This window comes from Dipodomys merriami, unplaced genomic scaffold, assembly GCF_024711535.1.
Source record: "Dipodomys merriami isolate MVZ:Mamm:240054 unplaced genomic scaffold, mDipMer1.0.p SCAF_213, whole genome shotgun sequence".
Lineage (NCBI taxonomy): Eukaryota > Metazoa > Chordata > Mammalia > Rodentia > Heteromyidae > Dipodomys > Dipodomys merriami.
In genome coordinates this window covers 1353857-1371182 of record NW_027203527.1, presented here as the reverse complement: position 1 = coordinate 1371182, position 17326 = coordinate 1353857, and the positions used below count along the sequence as shown (strand labels likewise).

At 36.6% G+C, this 17326-nt stretch overlaps 1 long non-coding RNA gene across 2 annotated transcripts in view; it reads left to right on the top strand.

Annotated features, from left to right (window-relative positions):
- The first annotated feature begins 5994 nt into the window (after nt 1-5994).
- Nucleotides 5995-17326, top strand: part of LOC138834371 (uncharacterized) — a 147242-nt gene continuing 135910 nt past the window's right edge. For both annotated transcript variants that reach the window (XR_011374088.1, XR_011374087.1), the window contains exons 1-2: nt 5995-6147; nt 9734-9808. This is a non-coding gene — a long non-coding RNA (uncharacterized lncRNA). The remainder of the gene's footprint in view (nt 6148-9733; nt 9809-17326) is intronic.

The window sequence follows — 17326 nt, the reverse complement described above, 5'->3', positions numbered from 1 at the left end:
GGCAACTCCTTTGTACAACCACTTAAAGATAATAATAAAAGTATATAAATGAAAAAGAAAAAAGAAAAAGTATTCTCTTCCCATCAGTTAAGACTTTCAGGCTATAAACTCAAGTGTGCAAGAAAAGTAAATGAAGCCAATTTGTATGTAAAGCCTCTTCCAGTTAGCAAGAACTTAATCTCACTTCAGGAGTTCTTCTCCCTCTCCTGGGCACTAGATTGTGTCAAGGCATAGGGGTAGAGTGGGCGCCTGATCCTGTGCCATCTCATTTTTCTTTTACATGGTTCTCCATTTTTCTCCTCTTTCAATTGTGGCAATTATAAAGCAAGGACGGGCTTTCCCATCCTCTGTTGGGCAGGCAGGAGAAGCAGCAAGGATCCCTGTATTCTTTCTCCTTTTTCTCTCATAGATGGCATAGGGAGTACTGTAAAAGCATAGATTTCAGAGAGGCCCCAGATGTCCCTTCTCTTCCCTTAACAACTAATCCCCTACTGTAGGTTTCACAGCTCACTAAGCTATGAAGTGGGGTATGGAATGTGGGTGGTAAGAATGAGGAATCAGGCAGCACTGGGAGAAAGGAGGGAGGGGAGAGGGAAGAATGCAAGGAGGGAAAATCCCAGTAGTAAATAGAAAATAGCAGGTCTATTCTAACACACAAGGAAGTCTGCTAGCTATCCCTTGTGAGGGATGTCCTATATTTATTATTCTGGAAATAATAAAAAGGAAGAAGTAGGTAAACCCAAAATGTTTCCTTTTCAATGTTTCTGACTACCTATGCACATATTTGGTAAATATTCTGAATATTTCACATCTATGTCCTGTAATATTTTTAATACATATTCTATACACACATACAAGCTTGTATTTTGAATCTCATTCTATATGAGTCATCGTATGTGTGTGTGTGTGTGTGTGTGTGTGTGTGTGTGTGTGTGTGTGTGTCCCCGTGTTTGTGTGCATAATGCTTTCATATAAAGGGCAGAAAATAGAGCGGTTAAAAATCTAAATGGAAGGAACAGGATCGGACCAATACCAATGATTTTTAGCACAATGTGTCCACTGGGAGAACAGAGGAAAATGATCTGTTGTCAGAGTGTGCCTGAACAACAAGGGCTTTGATTTCCTGGGGAAAAAAAGCCTGCTGCACATTCTGCCCGCTCCTTTGAGAGTGCCCAGACAGGATGACCAGCTCCTGGAAAACCATTATCGTCAGTGTTGTCTCCTATCTGCACCTCACACATTGCCATTTCTTTCTTAAGCTGCAGTCTTGTGCTGTTGTTTTTTTTTTTCTTCATCTGATTCACTCTGAGTCATGGGGTGCACATTCTCATTGTGATGGGGTGCACTGCAGAGAGGGCTGGCTTGCTTGTTCTGCACCATTAAATTCTTGCTGTGTCTCTATCACAAATGGTTTGGGGAGTCACAGCACAGGAAAAAAAAAAGAGGAGTGTGAAGGTTCTGCTTGAGAGGATTCAGACTAGGAGAAATGGGATTAAGGAAAAGGATTTTCTGTTTTCTTTTTCCTAAAAAATGAAAGAATACTCTGCTTCATGAGCAGCTCAATCTCTGTCCTGGTTCTGAAGCAATGCTAGGGGCCTTTCAAAATTAGCATTGTTTCCTGATGAAGAATTTCATCTGAGCACGCCAGGTTCCCAGGCAGGCAGTGGAGACTGATGGGAGCCCCTTAGTATCAAGATAGCATTACCAAATGCCAAATATCCTTGGTTGCTATCTTCTGCAAACCCATTAGTTTACAATCCTTCAGCAAGGAACTGAAGGATGTTATCCTAATTACACTGAAGGGACATGATTTTCCAGGATATGAGAGCTTTTTTTGTTCACTAAGAGCCCACCGATGCTGAGCATAGCTTGAAAAATTTAATTTCAACAAAAGTGGCCTTGTACTCAATGAGAATTACTGCCAAGGAGAGAAGACAAGGACACTGTGCCTCAAAGATATTAACATCTAGAGTAGAATGGAAATATGGTGTATATTTCTCCTTTCTTTCTTTTTTCTGCCTTTAATACAGTTATTCCAAACACAACGATGTTGCATTTAGAATATGGAGATTTATCTTTTGCAGCAAAATGTTAAAATTCAGTTGATTTGCCATATTAGTAATAATTCCATCTACAAGAGACTAGAATCACAACATCAGTACTGGGATAGAAAAACACAATTGTTGCATTCGTGGTGAGCAATTGGAAGAAAATGTGTCAGTGATTTAGAAACTATTTTTTTGTGCATTTATCCGAGTTCTTGGTATTAAGGAGAAATGTTCAGAATGGAAGGTATGGAGGATAGCACTTTTTTTTTGTACTGGAGTAAATCATTTTAGTCCAGGGTCCTTCTATTGTTATAAGTTATAGGAAAGCATATTTGCCCTGCATAACTGTGCAGCATGCAGTAAAATACATTTCCACTGCTTGTGAATTCAGCTCATATGGCCTTCTTGTAGGCTGCAAGGAGGTTCAAGCTATTCTAAAATAGTCATCATAGTCCATTACACTCTGTTCCCAGCAGCTTTTGTTCCCAGCTGCTTGTGATACTGCAATTGTGAGAGAAAACTTAAAATCTATTCTGTCTTTACTCATAGTAGAGCTATCATTTTATTTGTTCAAAACATTCTTGAATGTAGTATGAATAATCCAGAGCAAAGTCAACATTTCAAAAGAGACTGTTAAATTCATATTTATTTTATGTTCAAAGTAGTACCTTGGAAGAAAGATGCTTCTGGAGATCTTGGTTTAGTTTACATGTGATAAATAGATCATTTAAGATGATAATTTAAGCCCTAAAGATTTACTTTAAATATCTGTGTTCTCAGAGAAAAAGCATTTTGCATAACTATTTTCAAAATTATTTAACTCTTCTCCTCCACTTCCTCCTCCTCCTCCTTCTTTTTTTTTGGTGCAGGAGTTTGAACTCTGGTACTTGTTTTTGCTAGCCAGGCACTTTACCACTGAGCCACACCTTCAGCCCTTAAAAATTAATTTTAACTCAAAATTACATCAGTTTAACCTCTAAGTAATTTTAAAAAGAACCTATGGTATTTTTAGATTATGTTTAGAGTAAAATTATCCTCTTTTTGCATGCCTGATATTATAGGTAGATATACTTTGAGGATTAGAAAAGCAATGAAAATAAAACACATACCTTCATACCATCTTCCCAGAAGCTCTAAAATTAATAACATAAAAACAAAGCAGATAAAAATGAATCTGGTTTGTTTCAAGCAGGATTGGGGGCAGGGACAGATTCCTATCTATTATTGATCGTAATGGCTTGCTGTTGTCCCAAAGATGCTTCATTTAACTTCAAGGGGTTTTTGGAATGAGAAAATGAAGACCCAGGAGAACACATGGCTTTTCTAGGAACCTCAAGCCAGTTAGTATTGAAGTGATAATAAAAGTTAAGCTGTACTTTGGTTCCATCACCCAAGCTCACTCTCTGATACCTGCTTATTGAAATGCTTTCTTCTGATCTCTTCCCTATTTACAAAACATAATCTTCATATCTGGATCCTATGCAACAGGATCCTATGTGCTCCAATACCCAGGTATTTATACATCCATTTTAGGATCCTCGTAATCTGATCATCTTCCTACACTGTTCTTTCAAGTCCTGGTGCCAGACTGGCTGGTTTCTTCAGTGATCTTTGAAGCACCTCTAAGCATTTCCTTCTTTCTCCAATTCTCGGTCACTGTTTAACCTATTCTTTAAGGTTCCTATCAGAATTTTTGAAGTCTGTTCTGACTATACTAACCTGTAGTCACCACTTTTTATGTATATGCCAGTTCTTGAATTCAGGGCCTGGGTGCTGCCCCTTAGCCTTTTCTTCCTTTTCTTTTCTTTTCTTTTCTTTTCTTTCTTTCTTTCTTTCTTTCTTTCTTTCTTTCTTTCTTTCTTTCTTTCTTTCTTTCTTTCTTTCTTTCTCTCTCTCCCTTTTTCTTTCCCTCCCTCCCTCCCTCCCTCCCTCCCTTCCTTCCTTCCTTCCTTCCTTCCTTCCTTCCTTCCTTCCTTCCTCCCTTCCTTCCTCCCTCCCTCCCTCCTTCCCTCCCTCCCTCCCTTCCTTCCTTTTTTTGCTCAAGGCAAGTGCTCTATCACTTGAGCCACAGCTCTCCTTCTGGGTTTTTGGTGGTTAAATGGAGATAAAATCTCATAGACTTTCCTGCTTGGCCTGCTTTTTGAACTCCAATCTTTAGATATCAACCTCCTGAGTATCCAGGATTGTGAGCCACCAGCTCACACCACTTTTGACTTTTGGAGACTGTAATTTTGTGTTTTCTGCATTAAAAAAATAGTTAGGCATATGGGCAAGAATACTTAGGTAAGAATATGCATCATCTCTTCAGTTAAAACAAGTTCTAAAAAAATAACAATTTAGATTCTAGAAAGGCATGAACTATGGTGTGTTTTGTTGACACAGTACTGTGTGTGAACACAAGCTGTTATGCGGGTGAATTAAACTGGTTTAGCGTGATGAAAAGCCATACATGCTCTAGGTTAGCCTGTAAGGTTCATCAGAGTACTTTTCAGGTAGCCAATTAAGGTTACTCAAGTTCACTCGAATCCGTTTTTCTTTTCCATTGCTAAAAATTGAGTCAAAGCAGATTTTTCTACTTGATCTAATTCTATAACTATGACAACAGTTTAGTTAATGAATTCTAATTGAATATGAACAGATGGCCATAGTAATTACAACTTAAATGTTACATGTAACCATTTACTTCTTTAACTTTTCAATATGTATTTTTTAACTTCCTCAGTACTGTGAATGAGATTCTTTTTTCAGATATTAATAGTAAAGACACCCAAATCCCTATTTTTTCCTGGAGTGAAGGTGTCCCTATTACCTTATATCCAGTTGACACCTCAGGTAGTACTTCATGTCTCCTCTACCTCCACACTTTCTGTCACTACTCCATTACTATCTTTGTGTCATTGGAGTTTGGAAGGGAGATGCTGTCACATGTTATTGGAAATGAAAAGCAAAGTCAGAGTTCAGATTGGTTATTTTGTTTGGCAGTGAGGAATGGCTTCTCTAATTAGGTTTATGTTATGAGCATTTTAATATACATTGTTTAAAACTTCAATTTGCAGATTTAACTGAATTCATTGAAAGCAAATGAACAATACTGAACATAATTAACAATATTTTAGTTTTCCTAACCTGTTCTCTTACTTAGAAGCCTCTAAGTGGTATCATTAATAGTCATTTGATCAATCTTAGACATTTTTTCATACATTTTTCCAGAAATTGAGAAATAGATATCTCTAATGATGGGTAATAGATTTCCTTACAATTTAGGATGATTTCCGCTTCTTTGCTTTCAATGACACAGAGGAAAATTCAGTTGAATTGTGAGTAGATCACAAAAATAATATTTGAAGATGTTCCATTGAGTGATTTTGGCATGTAAGGTGGAAGAAGATCAGAGAGTTGGATATTTCTATTGCAAATTTTGCTCCAATTCCATCTATTTTTATATGTGAACACAGATTCTAAGAGCTTACAAAAAAGAACATTAGCGTTGATACTGAACCCAATCTCACTGGAGCAATAAATAGTTTTCATCCACTAAGACATGAATGAGAAATCTCTTCCATCCTTTTAAAGAAAAATTTCAATTATTTTCTTTTTATGTTTAAAATTTTAAATGGATTTATATTGCTTCTGAGAAACTATATGTTAATAACGATTATAGTACTTATTCAATCCAGAAGTTAGAGTATTATTCTTGAGAGCCTTATGAATATCTACATATTTTGTTGAAGAGGATGAAAAGTGATTAGTAAAATATTTTCAAGTGTGAAGGTGTTTTACATGAGGATATTCTATGGGAAGAGGGGGTCAAAATACAAATTCAAAGGGAAACAATAATGGTAGAATATTTCTGAGTATTAAAAGATGTACTTATTCATAATATGCCATTCCTTTTGAGATAATTCTTGCAAACATTTTATTCTTTTTTCTTTGTCAGGACAAGGGTTTGAACTCAGAGCCTCATTCTCCACCAGTTGAACTGCACCTCTCCCTCCTTTTTGCATGTTAGTTCTGAGCTGGACTTTTGCAGTCTTTTTGTCTGTGCTGGCTTCAAATCGTATCTTCTGGATCTCAACCTCCTGAACAGCTAGGATTACAGGTGTGAGCCACCAATGCCTGCTTTTCCATTCTTTTAAAATGCCAGTATTTGCAGTACTCCAGAAATCAAATTCTTTGTATCTATTTAGGTTTAAAAGGAGATAATTTAGATGTAAATTAACAACAGGCATATAGTTTCTCAATATTATTTCAGAGGGATGCATAAACAAAATGTTAGAGGAAACAACATCTTTTTAGCTCTCAAGCCTTTCTTGGTACTTTCCTCTCCTTTTCTTTCCATTTCCAAGACATTCTGGTTTCCTTTCAGTTCTTCGAATACTCCTAGTTGTTTCTTGTCAAAGGACTTTCTTCTTTCCTATCTAGTCAATGACACCAGTTTATATTCAATATTTGCTCAACTATTTTTTTTAACTCAATGGTGTCTACTCAGCTTTCAGAGCCAAACTTAAATAATCTTAGGGAAGACTTGTCTAAATTATTGGCCAAAGTTACATTTCTTAGGCTATGCCCTATCTCATTAACACTTTAATGTATTTCCTGTCTATCTCCTGTTACAATTGTGATTTACTAAAAATTATCTTTTAAACTATGGATTGCATAAGGACAGAGACCAAGTCTCTCTTGCTCATTATTATATCCTGAAGGGAGTCTAGCATAGACTTACTGATGCCAGGCCCAATATTTGTGAGTGGAAGAATAAATGATGCATCTCATTCTTACTGAATAGTATGTAGTCTTTGATACTTGTAGAGTATGATTTTTCATTAATTTGAAGAAGGAAAAGATTGCAATAACTAGTATATGTCTGAGTCAAGCAGAAAAGGTCAGATAAGTTGATGTTAGGGGAATGAACCCCAAGATAAGTATTTAAATGTTTTTTTCTTTCATGCAATTGTTTCTAACATATTTATAAGATGATTTCTATGTTGCTTTGTATGTCCCTCCCCCCATGGTATAACCCCTGCTTTCACTGTATTTGATGTTGGTATAATTTGTGGAGGGGAAGGGCAAAAACAAATCGTTTAACTAGGGATACAGGTGGACCCATTGCAACAACGAGATGTCCAAGTTGTTATGTCGAAAACGTACTTTACAACTTTGGTGGGACAGGGGGGAGGATTGGTAAGGGGAGGTGAGGAGAGTATGGGAAGGGATGGGAAGGGGAAACAAAGAGGAGGCAACAATGCTTGGTAAGAAATGTACTCATTATCTTGCCCATGTAATTGTAACCCCTCTGTACAGTATTTTCACAATAAAAAAAAAACAAAAACCAAAACCAAACAAAAAAAACTTTGTAAACAATTACAAGTAAGACTATAAGATCAAATTAGGAAAGACAGAAGGAGAAAAAAATCAACCTTTGTTCAACTGTTGACCATTTCAAATAAATATTGTGTCCATTTAAGTTCTCTAATATCAGATTAGAGTTGCAGAAGAATTGTTGGGGAATATGCTTGTGAAAAATGGAGAGAGAGTGGGAGTGGGTGGGGAGATCTTTCAGACTGTGATACAGATCTGAGATCTGGGAAAGAGAAGGCAAAGGAAGGAAGGCTTGGTAGGATGGGTTTTGGTGAGCAATATAGGTCTAAGAATGTATCAGACAGATCAGGGGAGAGTTCTCCAGCCCAAGGCACTACTTAGAGGAGTTTGTAACCTATAGGAACAAACTGAGAACTTGGGGTCATCTAGGGGAAGCATGGTTTTGATGCAGATTTGGGGGTGAATTCAGAGGTGTACATGTGAAGCTGTTGGTCCATTCTGCTCCTGACAACAGGATATTTGGCACATTGTCATTCTTGCCACACCCAGAAATTTAATGAAGCATCATCCTCACCATCATAGTCTAATTTATGTACTGCGATACTATGCCGGGCCAGGGCAACACTTTCATTCTCTAATTTCCATTGGTAGTACATGGAGGGTATTTTTCCTTGACAAAGGGTGAGCTTATCCAATCAGTGTCATGCAGCAACCTGGCCTAACTACTATTTGTCATAAGCTAATTGCATATTCCTATCAGCATGGCTTTTGCTCCTTTGTGACCAACTGTCCATTTACTCCTCGAACTGACAGATTGGCTATGATGAACCCAATATTCAGTTAGAGAATAGTGACGAAGAAATAAAGGATGAAGGTGAGCTTTTAGCAGACAGTTTGGCGTGCAAGTTCTCTAGGGTGATCCCACTTGAAAAATATTGAAACAAAAATACAGAAACAGTTAAACAATGAAGCCAATTCCAATCCCACTCACCGAAAACCTGGCATTGAACTGCATTTTGGAGGACTGTGGAGACCAGGGATTAAGGTATTACTATTGAAAGGGGCCAGAGAAGAAGAGTTGCTATTTTTCCATTGAGAGCTTCATCTATCGGTTGCCAAGTCACCCTTGGAGGAACAATTTCAAGTATAATCACCATGGTGATGCCACACAGGTCAATGTGTACTCTTCTACTCACGACTACAATTTCACAGGACTTAATTTTAGGCCCAGTTCTTTGGTCTCTTTGGGGGATATGTAATTATGAATCAATCACAAAGTACATTAATACTAATTATATAGAAGGTTAATATTAAAATAGAATCAAGAGGAAAAATCTTTCAGCTTTGCTCCCTCTTGTTATCTGACATCACCTTCTCAGGGCATCCTGTTTCTGAGTGGTATAATTACATTATGGTTTTGCTGCACGTTTTTTCCTTCTCTGCTGACTCTTCACATTAGGTATTTGTCGGCTTTTTGAAGTATGGACTGATACATTCAGTGTGTTTTTCACATGCAGTAAGTATCTGTTTCCAGTGTCAAAAGAATACAGGGGCCTCTGTTCAAGATAATAAGATTCCTGGTTTTTCTCTTGCCCTATAGATTGCCTCAGTGAGAGACATGGATAGATCGGAAAAGACTGGAACTCATAAAAGCCACATGGGTGTAAGTGGGTGTATGTGTGTGTGTGTGTGTGTGTGTGTGTGTGTGTGTGTGTGTGTGTGTGTTTATGAGTGCATGCTGTCCTATGGCTTGAACTCAGGGCCTGGGCACTGATTTTGAGGCTAGCACTCTACCACTGGAGCCACAGCTCTACATCTGGCTTTTTAGTGTTTAATTGGAGAGTCTCAATTGACTTTCTTGTCCAGGTTGGTTCTGAACCATGATCCACAGATCGTAGCCTTTTGAGTAGCTAGGATTACAAGGTGTGAGCCATCAACACCCAGCCCACATTGCTATTTTTGACTTGGATATTTTTGACTTAGAATCTAAAAAAGTTGATCTCATAGAAGTTGAGGGTAGAATAGTGGTTACTACAGGCTGGGAAACATAGTGGGAAAGAAGGAGCACATAAATGTTGGTCAACAAGTACTAAATTGTACTTAGATATTTGCTTATAATTTGTTCCTATGAGCGCTTAGTATACTATTGTACAGTAAGATGATTATAAGTAAGTATAATGTACTGTATATTTCAAAAAAAATTAGAAGAGGGCTAGAAGCATAGTTCTAATGGTAGAGTACCTGCCTAGCAAGCAGGAGATCCTGAATTTAATCCTCAGCACCTTCAAACAGAAAAGAAACTAGAGAAAGAAAGAAAGAAAAGTTAGAAGGAAGGATCAGGATTTTAATTGTTTTTTTTATTGCAGGAATTGGATAAACACTTTTAGATATAGAGAAGAATACTCTGGCTTGAACACCATACAAGATGAACGTTTATTGAGGTATCATACATACTCAAATAATATATATATGTATATATATAGTGCCAATTAAAAAAAGATATGGCTCAAGTAGTAGAATTCCTGTCCACAAATCAAAGGCCCTGAATTCAAACCCTGGGACTGGTAAACAAGAAAAGAGTTAATGAGAGGCCTCAAAAAAGATTTGCACAAATTACTCTATTATGTGTAGGTAAATTTAATACAGATGTCATATCTTTAAGAAATGGAACTGACTGATAATGGTTTGGTTTCTTTATGGCATGGGAAAACTGTCTTACAATTGATTGTGAAAATAGTGGCACAACATTGTGAACTTTAAAGGGAATTTTCAAAAAAAATCTATTATTTAAAAACAGTTTCTAGGGGATGAGGGGCTACAGAAAACAAAAGCTAGGGAGAGAAGCCAGACTAAGGAAAATAGGAGGTGTGTGGAGCTTGAAAGACAAACAACAACAACAAAAAAACCAAAAATATTTTCTAGGTGATTAATTAATTGATTGATTGAGACAGGGTTTTACAATATAGATCAGGTTGGCTGAATTCTCCTGTCTCAGCCTATTCCAGCTGACTCTTTTGAGCCAGCTCCTCAATAACATACAGACCAGCACTTAAAACTCACTGATTAGCCAGGTGTGGGTGGCTCACTCCTATAATTCTAGCTACTCAGGAGGCTCACATCTGAGGATTTTGGTTCAAAACCAGCCCTGGTGGGACAGTAACTGAAAGTGGTGCTGTGGCTCAAAATGGTAGAGCATGAGCCTCGAATGAAAAAGCTAAGGGACAGCACCCATAGCCTGAGTACAAGCCCCATGACCTGACCAAAACAAAACCCACAAAACAATAAAAACCCACGGATTAAACTGTAGTTTGGTGGGGCTGGCAAGGTGGCTCAGTGGTAGGGTGCTTGCCTTGCATACATGAGGCCCTGGGTTCAATTCCTCAGCACCATATAAGCAGAAAAGGCCGGAAGTGGCACTGTGGCTCAAGTGGTAGAGCGCAAGCCTTGAACTGAAGAGCTGAAGGACAGTGCCCAGTCCCAGAATTCAGGCCCCACAACCAACAAAAACAAACTGTAGAGTTTGGGTTCAGTTATTGTGATGAAGCTTTATTGGGCCTGAAAAGGTCAAGTTAAATAATCTATGTAGGTAGTGTCATATAATACATACTTCAACTGGATGTTTCTGACTGTAAGAATCAAAATTCTCTTGCAGGAAACAGGCAAAGCCTTGTAGAATTCTGTTTTAAGAAAGGCACTTTTGGTTTGAATTTATTATCTTTCATTTTTAACTTCAAAAAATGAAATGGAACAATTCCATTGAAGGAACTGAATGAAGGGAAGAGAAGACAATACCATAAGCTTACAAATCATGTAGAGACCAGACAATGCAGACAATGCATAGAAACTTTATAAGAGAATTTATTCCAACAACTGGTACCATTATTTTTTTTAAATATTAAATTTTAATCCATTGATCTCTCTTTCCTATATTTTAAAATACTGATCTTTCTTTCCCTGTCTCTTACACCTTATTGCTCAATAGCTTTTGGGGGATTCCTTATGCCATCTTCATACATACATGCAATGGATTTCAATATAATACCTCTATCATTCTCTCCATTCTTTGTTTTTATAAAAGCATATATTCATTGTGCAAAGTACAAGACTTCTCTACTGAGGAGTAAATATAATTTTTTGAGTGGTATGGGGATTTGAATTTAGAGCCTTGTCACTTTTTATCATATAATAAATCCTTATATATAAACAAGGGGTTATACATCCTTGTATATAGTCAATGTGTGCTTATATTACACATAGTAGAATATCCTATTCCATAGACTAAAGTCTATCTTGTTCTGTTAATTGGTTTTTATGAGTCTGGGATAATCATATTTATATTAGTGAAGTGTTACAATGTTTCAATCATGGAGATGATGGCTTTTGATGATTCTTCATTTCAAATTTTCCTCATATATCTTGTTTGTCTATTTTTAAGATCATTTTGTCACATTTTCTTATTTCTAACAAAATGCATTTTTGTCTTAAAAATTGCCATTACATTGAATATGTAAATTCAATAGAGAGAAATGATCTCTTTACAAGAGTTGTATCTTATCCATGACCAAGATAGTTTTTTGTTAATATTTTTATTATTTTTTATTTGAAAATGTTATAAACAGAGGGGCTACAGTTATACAGAGTATTTGTTATAAAGAGTACAGTTATAAAGAGTATTTTTCCTTTAGGACAATATCACCCCTTCTCTCTCAGTTTTTCCCTCTCATCCCCACCCACAAATTGTATAGTTCATTTTTAACATAGTGTCCAGTGAGTACCACAGATGCATTTGTTCACCAATTTTCCCTCCATTTCTGTGCCTCCCCTTATACTCCCAAAGACATATAGACAAACAAATAAGGCTTTCCTTTTTTAATGTTTTTTTTTTCTTCTCCCAGATCTGGGGACCAAATTGAGGGCCTTGCACTTGCTAGGCAAATGCTCTTCCACTGAGCTAAATCCACAACCCAATACAGGTTTTCTTTTCTTTCTTTTTGTATTATGATTGTAGAGTTGCTATGCAGAGGGGTGACAGTTACATGAATCAGGTAATGAGGAATGAGTACAATTATTTTTGAACCATGTCTTCCTTCCATGGCTCCCTCCTGTTTTTTCCCTCCCATCTCCACCCACAACATTTCCAGTTCATTTTCCATGTAGTGTCCAGCGAGCATTAAAACAACCTTTTATTGTCTCTCAGTTGAATTGAGAATGTCTTCATAATGACTTAAATTGTTTTTGTTTTTTTAATTAAGTTTTTTTTATTGAGAGAGAGGTTACAGTTACATGAGCAAGGTAATGAGTACATTTCTTATCCAGCATTGTTGCCTCCTCCTTCGTCTTCCCCCTACCATCCCTTCCCTCCCACCTTAAATTGTTTATCTTAAGTTTACCCTAAGCATATTTTCTGTTTCATTGTTGTAGTTAGTCTTTGTAAAGTACTTATGATTATTAAAAATAAATATATTACCTATACCTAGCTACAAAATGAACTGTACTATTATTAACCATAGTTTAAAAAAAATTATTCTTTTGGGCTTCAAACTGTGAATTGATACAAGATTGCACTAATAATATTAGTGTCTTTACTGGTCATCTTTTGGGTAGGGGTAAGTAACTAGTCTTTTACTATAAGCCATAAAGCTGAATTGTGATGGATTAGAGTGGACCTGGCTAGCTGTCCCCGAGCTGTTTTTGCTCAAGGCTAGCACTCTACTACTTGAGCCACAGCTCTGCTTCTGGCTTTTTGGTGGTTAATTGGAGATAAGAGTCTCATGGACTTTCCTAAGTGTGAGTCACCAGTGTCCAGCCTGTTGTCTTTTGTTAATCAGGGAGAAATGTTTAATTTTAAGCAATTTCTCTATGCACTTTTTAGGAATATAGTTCTGCTCTTCCTTTCAGAGTCCACTGGCTAGTATTTTGGGGAGGTTATTCATTTGTTTTGTCCTCTGCTTTCTGACATCAAACTACACAGTGGCTCTCCTTTGTTCCTTCAATTTATTGTCCTTAGGTTGCTTTTTCCCTTGTCTTTTATCTCCTTATTTGTCTGTTTTTGCTCCAAGGCTATATTACAGATCACTGACTTGGGATTCTGCCATTTTGATCATGTTCCTTTCTATATTTAGCTTATTGTTTTCCAGGTCCATAATGGTGTTCTTTTTACCCCCAATTCTTCCATTCTGCAATCTTACTTAAAAGAAAACAATCAGACTCTTCCATCTAGCATCTGTTCATGATCTTTTGAAACACAGACTCAACCTTTCCTTTAATTTTTACAAGTGTAGAGACTTTAAGGACAGAAAATATTTGTTACCCTAATGATTTTTTTGGTGGGGATATATTCTCTTTCTACACATATTATGTATCTATCTCATTTTTATGCTGTGTTCAGTTCCAGCCTCCTTTATCTCTCTTCATCCTTGTTTTATAAGTATTTTCATTATTACCATGCTCTTTATTTTCAGTTCACTCAAGTATGTTAAAGGCAGCCCTGCTTAGGCCTTCAATTTGTTCAAGTTATCAGTGACTTCTTTTTGACTATGGCAGAGAATAAGAATCTGTCAATATCCATTTCCTCTTCTCCATCAATCATGGAAACCCTAAATAGGGTGACTACATGGATACTCCTCAGTATGACTGACAGTAAGAATGCCCACTCCTGTAGGAGGACGCCCCATCCATCACATGTGGTCCAGCCTCATGACCTTATAGTGCAATAGTTCTTATAAAGGATGTTTATGCAATATAGGCACAATCTTATTAGTCTTACTGTAAAAAGATAATGTATTCTCTCAGCTAGGAATGTCTACTCCTGTGAAAATTTTGATCATGTAAAGAATAAAAAAGAAACACATTAAAGTTCTCATAACTCCCTTCTCTGGGATGATCTGTTAATATCTTATGGTATATCCTTTAAGTCTTTTCCAAGATAAAACAAGACAGTGCTGTTTCACAGCTTGATATTTTTCACTTAGCGTAAAATGAATTTGTTTTGTATGTGTTAATATTCTTACATAATTATTTTTCACTGATAATAGTCAATATATATGGAGTGATAACTTGTTGTCGTATGCTGCGGTATTCACAAATTGTAACTCATTTAATTCTTGTAGTCCCATAAAGTAGGCACTGTTGGTATTTTTGTTTAATGGATAAAAAAGTGAGACAACAAGAAGCTAATTTTATTTCCATGGCCTTAAATAGTGTCTGGCACATAGTATATGCTTAGTTAATATTTGCTGAATGAATAGTGAGCTGAGTCAGGCCACAATGGCCTGGATTCTTTAATCTAGTTGTCTAGTTGAAACAGATACCACTTTTCACTCCCAGCTTTACCGGCTTTATGTTTTATTCATTTTATCTGCTTTATTGCCTCAGCTTTCAACCTATCTTCCCCTTGTTTATTTCCCCCACTTACCATCACTCTTCCTTGCTCTAAATATCTTAGTTTATATCACTATTCCAAAAGAGAATAAAAAATGAAATGTAAATATCTCGTATATCAGACTGGAGTTAGTGTATAGGTGCATGCAGAATGGCACTACACCTAGCTTAATGGAGGATTTTCATTGGAAACCTAACAAGAAGACCAGAGGCAAGCAGTCTAGTGAAGGAGGGTCAGCTTCCACAGCACCATCATAGCCATGATCACATGACATTTACATTTCATTTTTGTTGATGACTTCCTGTCCCACTCCATCATTCCTGAATTCTAGGCTGAAATGAAGGAAAGGGAAACAGTGAGGGCCAGCCTGATTTGCCCATTCTCAGCATGTTCCTGGGCACACAGCAATCTGCACCTGCCAGATCTCTGTCCCTGCTCGCTTCAACACAACCTGGGAAACCTAGTTTGTCACATTGTCACTCTATTCAAAATTAGGATCCTTTGTTGGCAGGAGAGGAGAATAAACACTGGTGGATGTTCTGCAGTATCTGCCACATTCCTGTTCTAAGATATTTTCTGTTTGCAATGATGGGACAAGAAATGTTTTTGTCTTGTTCAGTGTAATATTAATGTCCATTCACACTCTTCAGTCACAATGTCCTGTGTTTTAGTAGGTTTCTGTTTGTAGGAAAATGTGTGAGACATATGATGTATGACTCTTAATAAAAAATCAGTGTCTATCCATTGTTTAATCATGTGCACAGGCATTGGGAAACAAGAGCTTTCTTATGTTTTTACGGGGCAACATTTGGGGCATATATTTGTTGTTCTATTTAATGAACATTAATTGGAGTATATAAATTTGATAGACATATAAAAGGGGCAAAATAAATGGGAACTGTAAAGGAAAGTATCTAGGGTGCATACTAGTATTTAATTATTAAATAGCACAGGGTAGAACTTTACTAAACGTAAGATCTGCGTGTTAAGATATGATTGAAAGAATAAAATGACGATATAAATGATGCCAATGGAGAAATGTTAATAATTTATTGTTCATTCAATTGTTACTGCAGAAGCATGGTGGTTCTCAGGTAAATCCAGAGTTCATAGGACATGAAAAATTAAGGAAATGTTTGGATCTTTTTTTAAAAGCAGGTATTTTAAATAATGTACAATTATGTAAAATGTGAAAAATATTTAGAATGCAAGAAGATACCTGAACAAATTCTAAGTTACAAAATCTGAAAAATATACACGCATTATAAAAACTCAGAAAATAGGAGATAATTAGCTATAAAAGTCCCTTTTCCTCACCACATTGCTTAGTTTGCCTCATCTTTTAACCATACTCTTCATATGATGATGATTTTGTAACATCATTTTTCTACAAAGACTAGAAAGAAAATTTAACCTTTCCTTTACCATGTTTTATAAAGATTTATTTTTATAATAGCATGGAAAAGTTTCTTTCAGATTTTACAACTTCTCTGTAACATCATGTACTATTGAGTTGAGGTTACATTTTGAAAAATATCTATCAAATCCCTTTTATGTATGAACTAAAAATTTTAGGGCATTTCAAGTTTTCTTGTAACTAATTTTAAATTTTATGAACTAATAATACTCACTTTCTGGTTCATCTTCAGTCATTCCCATTGTCCTGGAATATTAAGGGTTTTGTGCTGATAGCAGAAAAATTCAGTTTAGCCAGAAATTTGTGACAGTCACCTTTCTTACTTGTTCCATAAGTCTGATGTTGGAAGGGTTTTTCACAGACAAGCTCTGGCTTCTTACGTAACATAGTGTTCCCACCACTATTCACCCAGTTCCAGGCCAGATGCTGTAGAAGTTCCTTCAGTTCTGGGTATGGTAGCTGCACTTGCCTGGCCTAGACCCTTGAGATGCCATACATTCTTTTATTTTGAGTTGATTTTATACTTACAAATAAAGCAGAAAAAACTGTATAGTTTCCATATACTTTACTCCCTTTTATCAACATTCTGTACAATTACCAAAGCCTGCTGGAATTTCTATACACTAATAATTGGTGTACTAATGAACACTACTTTGTAGTACCAAAGAAAGGCAGCAGGGCCTATGGTAGGATAATACATAATTAATAAGTAAGACCTCCAGAAAAAGACATCTACATTCCTATTTCATCAAGAACCTTTGTTTCTCATTCTCACTCTTTCCTTCTCTCTCTAATAATTGCACGAGAGTTTGAAATCAGGACCTCACACTTGCTAGGCTGGCACTCCGCCACTGGAGCCATGCCTTCACCCCTGAGTCTTACAACTTACTTTGTAGATGGAGTCCCACAGCTTTAAACAGAGATCTGGATTTTAGCTTCCTGAGTAGCTAGGAGTACAAGTATGAACCGCATATCCAGCTAAGTCACTTTCTTCACGTACATACATGCACTCACACATACTTGTATATGGTATACACATATACATATGTACATATACACACACTTATATAGATACTTAGTTTAGAAGATGCTTTGAGTTTTTAGTTAGTTTTGAAGACTAAATTGCTAAACATCCTTCTTTTTCCCCACAGTGATGTGTCT